Genomic DNA, 8,539 nt, shown 5'->3' with positions numbered 1-8,539 from the left:
TAAGGGAACCAAATATATCACAAAACCTTAATACAATATAATATAATATATACAGTGTGGGATAAAAAATAAAAAAAAAACGGGACTGGATTGCGATTTGAGTGAGCATATGGGGATGATTAAAATTAGTAAATTTACTCTTTGTTGGTTGCAGTTTTCTATGTAAAGTATAATTATATACTGTTTGATTTATCTGAAAGTGTATCTTGAAGACATTTTCTGTGATATGATGTTATTACATTTAAAAAAAAAATACATGCAGTGTTGGAAAAGATGGCTACAATGTATCATTCTTATCCCTATTTAATGCACAAGCTATAGACTGTCTTAAATTTGAAATAAATTAGCTGTCCTACAGTGTTTGTGTATAGATATACATAGTGACCACTGTGCTGGGTGTAAGGTTGATGCCACAAGATTGTTGACACCGCAAACAGTGGTGATCCACTCGTACAGACCAAGGAGACCCTAGTCTATGATGTCTTGATACCCTTAGGGTAGGGTGACACGGAACGTATCAGCATCCTATTTTATGCTGCTGATCCGCCGACGATGAACCCTACAGTTTGCCTCCAGCTGTGCCTGCTCGTAGCGGCAATCTGCAGACACACTGTGATCCGTCAGTCGCAGCATGCATGTGCAGCATACTCGCACACATCACAGCTGCTCTCGGCCTAGCTCAGGGAGCAGGAGGAGCAGCCGCAATTTGTGCAAGTACACTGCACATGCGCACAGCGACTCACAGATCGCTGTGTGTCTGATCACAGTGGTGGATTGCCACTACGAGCAGGCAGAGCTGAAGGCACACTGTAGGGTCCATCATCGGCAGATCCGTACCGTCAAATACACTGCGGATCCGTTCTGTGTGACCCTACCCTAATAAGGCATATAGACAGATCTCCTTTAAGGACGTTGGAGGGGGGAGGGGCTGTACACACTGCAGACTCATGTGAAGAGCAGTGGAGGGGGAGGGGCTGGAAGACTGCTGCCGAGCTCTCACTGATGTCTGCTGTGAGAGAGAGGCAGAAACACATTGCATTGCAGAAGAAAAAGTAAGTGTCCCTGCATTTGTGTGTGTGTGGATATATGTGTATGTGTGTATATCAGTGAGTCTATCTAATGTGTATGTGTAAGAATATATGAAGCCAGTGTGTGTGTGTGTGTGTGTGTGTGTGTAATAAAGGGGGACTACATTCATATGTCTCCAGCTGTTTCAAAACTAAAAGGGTACGTTCACACGAGCGGATTTTCGCAGCGGATTTCACTGTGGATCCGCTGGTGAAGGCCCACTCTATGCTGTCTTTACATGTGCCTGCTCGTAGCGGCAATACACCACTATGAGCAGACACACTGCGATGTGCGAGATGTGCAAGTAAACTGCGCACATCGCTGCAGCAGGCACATGTAAAGACAGCATAAAGCGGGCCTTAACCAGCGGATCCGCAGCGTAAAATCCGCTGTAAATCCGCTCGTGTGAACTTACCCAAACTCCCAGAATGCCTTCACAGCCAAATGATGTGTGGGCATGCTGAGAGCTGTAGTTTTGCAACAGCTGGAGGAACAGCAACAGCTTCCAATGGAAGCATTGGACTGAGGAGAGGGGGTGGAGGAGGGGGAGGGGTTATCACAGTGAGGGAATCGCCCCCCTGCTTCTGGTGGACAAAATTTCAGAAATAAAGCTAATTCTGAGAGAAATGTAGGTCACAGACACATAAAAAAAAGTACATGTACATGATCAGGATGAGATTCTGAGCAACATATAACAGTTTTGTTTTTTTGAGTGATCTGACGGGTACGCTTTAACTACAGAAAATGTACAGATACTAACAAGTAAAACTATGGTTATAGAGTATGTATGATTGAAAAAAAAAATACACCTTTAAAGTTCAACCAAGGAGGTAAAGGGAAGGGATATGGGAGGATGAAGGGGAGGGTATGCTATATTTATGCATATGCATTAATGTCATATTGTTCTAGCAATGGATCTAACCCTGTTTTGAAGCCCTCAACTGTTCCTGCTGTTCCATCGGTGGACTGTTCCATAAATGCACAGTTCTTATGGCAAAGAAGGATTGTTGCCCCTGGAAGCTAAACCTATTTTTCTCCAATCAGAGGGAGTGCCCCTTGTCTTTTTATGGGGTTTTACCTGGAACAGTTTTTTTCACATATTTTTTCTATGGGCCATTTATATACTTGATCACATTTCCCCTTAAAGGGGTACTCCGGCGCTTAGACATCTTATCCCCTATCCAAAGAATAGGGGATAAGATGCCTGATCGCGGGGTTCCGCCGCTGGGGACCCCCGTGATCTTGCACGCCACACTCCGTTAAAATCAGTCCCTGGAGCGTGTTCGCTCCGGGTCTGATTACTGTCGATCACGGGGCGGAGCATTGTGATGTCATGGCTCCGCCCCCGTGTGACGTCATGCTCTGCCCCCTCAATGTAAGCCTATGGGAGGGGGCGTGGCAGCTGTCACGCCCCCTCCCATAGGCTTGCATTGAAGGGGCGGAGCGTGACGTCACACGGGGCGAAGCCGTGATGTCACAATGCTCCGGCCCAATGATCGACAGTAATCAGACCCGGAGCGAACATGCTCCAGGGTCTGATTATAACTGGGTGCGGCGTGCAAGATCACGGGGGTCCCCAACGGTGGGACCCCCAATCAGGTATCTTATCCCCTATCCTTTGGAAAGGGGATAAGATGTCTATGCGCCGGAGTACCCCTTTAAACATCTTTTTTTAATCTTTTTTTCATAGCTAAGACAGCTAATGTCCCTTATTAGAATAGTTGCATGTCTCAGTAACCTTTCAAGCTCCATCATGTCCTTTTTATGAACCGGCGCCCAAACAACATACTCCAGTTTAAGCTGTACCAATGTTTTATAAAGCGGTAGTATTACGTCCCTCATCGCTTCTCAGCCTTTTGGCTAAGATCAAGTGTAGTATCTGTTCTTATCATTTTCATGCTGATGGGGATGGGTGCTGCATGGTAGGGAGCAGGTGTACTGGGGCGTTCCCGGGCTGGTTCTGAGGAATCAGCTCGACGGCTGCCCTGTTGTGACCTGCTTCCTCCGGGTCTAGAGCCGAGGTACTTTAGTGCCTCGGGGAGTGGTGACCCCGAGGTGCTGAAACTCACTGGGAGGATGGACTCACTGAGTTGAAGCACGGGCACCATGATCTAAGCTAACGCTTAGGGGGATGCCGGGAGCATTTGTGGTACCTTAGTAGTTTCGGCGAAAAGGGACATCGAACCTGGAACCTCGCAGGTACCTTTTGGTCCAGAGGCGAAGGGTAAGGTTTGTTGGGGGGCCTCTCTCCTATCGGAGAAGGGCTTGCGATAGACCGCATCCTCTGTGCACGTTTTTTTAGTATAACACGTTTGCACTTTTTCTTGCACTTTGGGTGATTCGAGAGCACGTTCCTCGGCTCTTAAAAAAAAAAAAAAAAAAAAAAGTATTACGTCCCTCTCCCATGAGTTCATGTCTATTTTAATTCATGGCCTTAGAAGCTGTTGCTTGATATTGCATTTTGTTCTGTAGCCTATGATCTACAAGTACACCCAGATCGTTCTCTACTAGTGACTCTCCCAGTTTATACCCCCCTAAACATGTGTTGCATGCAGGTTATTTGTACCTAGATGCATAACTTTACATTCATCCACATTATACCTCATTTGCCATGTAGACACAGTACGAGGCTGAACCTGATCTGAGAAGTAGCTACTACACATCTCTGCATATAATGGGTATGCATTAAATATTAACCCCTTAAGGACCGAACATTTTTCTGTTTTTGCACTTTCGTTTTTTCCCTCCTTACCTTTAAAAAATCATAACGCTTTCAATCCTGCACCTAAAAATTTATATGATGGCTTATTTTTTGCACCACCAATTGGTGTGCATTTTTTTGGTAAAAATGAAGGACACCTTCTCCTTATTCTGTAGGCTCATACAATTAAAATCATACCCTATCTATATAGGTTTGATTTTGTCTTACTTTTGGAAAAAATCATAACTATATGCACGAAAATTAATAGGTGTGAAGGGCGGACATTTGGACATTTCCAACACGCGGCGATACCACATATGTTTATTTTTATTATGGTTACATATTTTTTATATGGAATTTGGGAAAAGGAGGGGGATTTAAACTTTTAATAAGGAAGGGGTTAATGAGTGTTCTTTTTTACTTTTTATTCAACTTTTTTTTTTACACTTTTAGTCCTCTTAGGGGACTTTTAGGAGGAATCATTAGATTCCTCATATAGATGAATGTGGTTTCATAGAACCACATTGATCTGTGTGCTCTGTGCTCGATTGATAAAGCCTCGCCCTGCCAGGCTTTCTCATTCACAGCGCAGCAGCAGGCATATTACTGGAGGTAAGCCATTCAGCTACCTCAGCAGTGGATCCCCCCCCCCCCCGTGCGCAGTGATACCACTGCACTGGACCACCAGGGATGGTTTAAATGTCCCTTAGGCGATCTACGCATGTTGGCTATTAATGCCGGCTCCCAGCTTCAGGAATCAGCTGGGTGATGGCCCGTATGGCCCAGGCTCGAGTCGGGAGCCCGCGCCATACAACGGTTGCCGTCTCAGGATGAACCGGCTCATCCTTAGACAGCAACCGGTTAAAGGAGCTGCTGCTGGCAATGCTGTTTCTAATGTATTTGTACAGGTTGAACAATGGTGAACCAAAAGCTGTAAAAAAATACTACTGACCTCTCAATATAATCAGCAGAATGTTTAAAATACCCGATCATCTTGGTTGCCTCCAATATACAGTATGTTACTGCTTAATAAAACACTTATCAGCGGTAGCATTCATTTAGCTGACACCTGTTCGTGACATGCAAATTAGGTGTTATCCTGGGAAAGAATTTAAGGTTTTAATAAGAAGCATGAATTCTTAAACAGTTTATGTTAATCTGAAGAGGCACGACTTTGTAAAAATAGATATTACAATAATATTATTAACTTCTACATACTGCAATTATTGTAACATCAAAAATCTAATGTTTCCAAACAAAAAACTTTCAAATTGAAATTACTAATAATGTTAGATGTAGAATCGACATTCCACATTACAAATAAACTGATCATATTAAACTGTTCTAAAATTAAGAATAGGATAGAAAAAATAATCTTTGTAAAAGATGTGTTGTATTTCTAGTTAGAAGCCTAAAACAAGACATAAAAATCAAATTAATTATTGATAAAAGCTAAAATCATCTTTGGTGGATTTGATGTTAATATCTTCAGAGGAAGGACTCATTCTCAAAAGCGCTTCAGCTTAAGGTTGCTCAAACACTATTGCAGTCAAAATACCCCTTGAACTCAATAATTAAAGGGGTTATCCACCCCTGGACATCTTATCCCCTATCCAAAGGATAGTAGATATGGTGTCTGATCACTGGCGATCCGGCCGCTGGGTGATTGTGACGTCACGCCCCCTCTATTCATGTCTATAGGATATAGGAGGGGGCATGATGGCTGAGGTTGCTCATCACGCCCCCTCCCGTAGACATGAATGGAGTGGGCTTGACGTGACCTACGACCATGGCTGCCCCAACCCAGTGTTCTGAGCAAAAATGTTCAGAACTCCGGGGTGCTGCCCAGAAAGTGAGGAGTCCCAACAACCGGACCCCCATGATCAGACATCAGACATATTATACTTTATAAGAGGTCTAGGGGTAGAGTACCCCTTTAAATATTTATTTACACCTTGCGATCTTCTCTCCCAATTGATATGAATAGCACATCTGCTATTAATGTGCAATTTAAAGGAGTTTTCATACATGTATTAGAGTTTTTCTTCATCATCATGTTGATATAATTAGTACTGGTAAGACATAACCAATTGACCTTATTTATCAACCGTGCTGCCTCTTAGTCATCTATGTTCTTTGTGGACAATGTTTTCATAAATTTTTTCCAAAAATGTCCATCTGACATTGTATTCTAAAGCTTTTTGACCTTTAAAGGACTGCTTTAACACACCTTACAGATGTTGTGCCTACAGCTCTAAATTACGGATCTACAGTTAACAGCTGAGCAGAAGGAGATGTCAGAACTCACAGAAGGGATCTTAGAAGTAAATGCATAGCTTCAGGTTGTAATTGTTTTATTACGATTAGATTACAGAAATGTTGTTTTCATAGATGAATTAGGATTGAAGAGTCAGGTCATAAATTGGAATATAATTATTATTAAAAAATTTTTATTATGTGTTTTGAATACTCTAAGTAAACTCTAATTCAGAATAATAATTCCTATGATCACTTACTGCTCATGACCTATTGTTGCAATAGTGCAGGATTAACTACTCACAGAAAACGAGAAACATTCAAAGTCATATGTGTAAGTAAAACCTTCATCCCCGAGGAAAGTCAGCTGTATGAAGAAAGGATTCACCTGCTTTGTTCTGTTATAATTAACCTTGGGGCTAATGAAGTGAATCCAGACATTCAGTATCACCTGACTGGACACCCATCAGATACTCCGCAGCCTAATGAGAACATTATGGGTTGCTCTGACTCCTTGTCTCTTTTCTATTGTTTTCATATTAAGCTAATTTGGACTTAATATAGATTAATTTGTGCTCAAGAAATGGCTAACAGATATCTGAAAATTGATTTCTGGATACAAATGCAGCAAAACCAGCCCTCTGCATCACTTTTATGACAGATCGGAAAGATCAGTGGTTTGAAAATGATCACTAAACAACATGACAGAAGCATAAACTGCGGTCATCCTTCACACATAGTAAGAAATGCCTTAGCTCTTAGCATTCAGTATAGAGCTGCAATACCATTTACCTCTTATTGCTACAACTAAAACAGGAAACAGAATATAGACATATGCAATTTCCAAACAGCTGAAGCAATTTTTTTTCATAATTATTAGCCATGTGAGGAGCAAAATATTTCACATGTTAGTTTATTATGGCTTTTTGGAGACTAATTCTTTTTATATTATCCATCTGAAGTGTCTATAAAACTAGGCAGCTGTACTTTTTTGTAGGTCATTTACAACTTGAAATCAATATGTACAATCCAAAATCCTATCTAAAAAAATATATTCCACATATATGAGTGGTCACACAACTTTGTCTTTTAGTGGACAGTTGCTGTGATATGAGCACAGGAGGCGGTCTGCCTGTTAAAAGGGATCTATCAAGTATTTCTTCTCCTGGGACAGTGCAGCCCTCAGGCCATGGGTTGTGCATTGGTCTATAGAGGACAAATATCCAGATCCAGCCATAATAAAACAGCACAAATATATATGTATATATATATATATATATATATATATATATATATATATATATAGATAGATAGATAGATATGTATATATAGTATAACTGTAGAGACGTAAGGCAAGATAGCGCTCAATGCTTGTCTATAATTGTAAGAAATCAATCAGACCACATTTTATTAGTAATGAGAAATCTGGAGGATTCCAAAGGGTTCACTTATTTTTTTTTCTTGCAGCTATATAATGTCTCTCAACAATGTCTCTCATTTTTTATATTTAAACATGATTTCAGAACATTTTAGGATAGACAAGCTGGAGATGTCTTGCTGTGGAAGGGTCTTTTATTGTTTAATAGCAGACTGGTAGCATATTGGCCCAGACATTTTAACAGGAATTGGCATTATGTGTTTGGCCCCAATTTGTAGCTCAATTCTATGGGTATAAAACAAATGGTAAATAAAACACTTTGAAAGGACAATGAATCAGTTAGTTAAAGAAGAAAAATTCTGGTTTTCTGCCAAATCCCATCCCTAAGGGAATAACATTATTCATCTTCTCACAACACAAAAGATGAGCAGAGTCATGAATTCAAGAAGGGTGAAGGTGAACCCAGACAGATTGTATATAATTTACTTTAGAATAAATACAGGAAAAGCAAATAACAGTTTGTTTTAACACTTCACAGTTAAAAGTGATAATCAGTTTTTCACCAGCTGGCTTGTTGCTTAGATCTGGCACCCATTGTGCAGCATGATGTTCAACCATAGATGCCTCCTATGGAAGGATCTAAAGCTTTCTGATTACAGGTTAAGGTTCATGAATATGTATAGCTAATATTCTGAGCAGGCTAATGGTGGCCAGTAAAAGTGTCTGTCTACATGTTAGCTACTAGTACTCATTTATCCCTACCTACCTTTTTTCAAGAAAATTAAATACATCTCAAATTTTGCAGTAACTCATGTTTTGCTATACACATGTTTATTCCCTTCGTGTCTATTGGAACTAAACCAAAAAAGGGAGAAAAAAAAAGCAAATTGGACATAATGTCACACCAAACTCCAAAAATGGTCTGGACAAAATTGTTGGCACCCTTTCAAAACTGTGGAAAAATAAGATTGTTTTAAGCATGTGATGCTCCTTTAAACTCACCTGGTGCATGTAACAGGAGTGGACAATATAAAAATCACATCTGAAAGCAGATAAAAAAGAGAGAAGTCCACTTAGTCTTTGCATTGTGTGTCTGTGTGTGCCATACTACATGGACAACAGAAAGAGGCGAAGAG

General features: G+C 40.8%; 1 pseudogene; it reads left to right on the top strand.

The window, feature by feature from the left end:
- The first annotated feature begins 2,908 nt into the window (after positions 1-2,908).
- LOC130283546 (U2 spliceosomal RNA) lies at positions 2,909-3,068 on the top strand (annotated as a pseudogene).
- The last annotated feature ends 5,471 nt before the right edge of the window (positions 3,069-8,539 follow it).

This window comes from Hyla sarda, chromosome 7, assembly GCF_029499605.1.
Source record: "Hyla sarda isolate aHylSar1 chromosome 7, aHylSar1.hap1, whole genome shotgun sequence".
Lineage (NCBI taxonomy): Eukaryota > Metazoa > Chordata > Amphibia > Anura > Hylidae > Hyla > Hyla sarda.
Note: the sequence above shows the minus strand (reverse complement) of the source record. Positions and strands in the feature narration are given on the sequence as shown.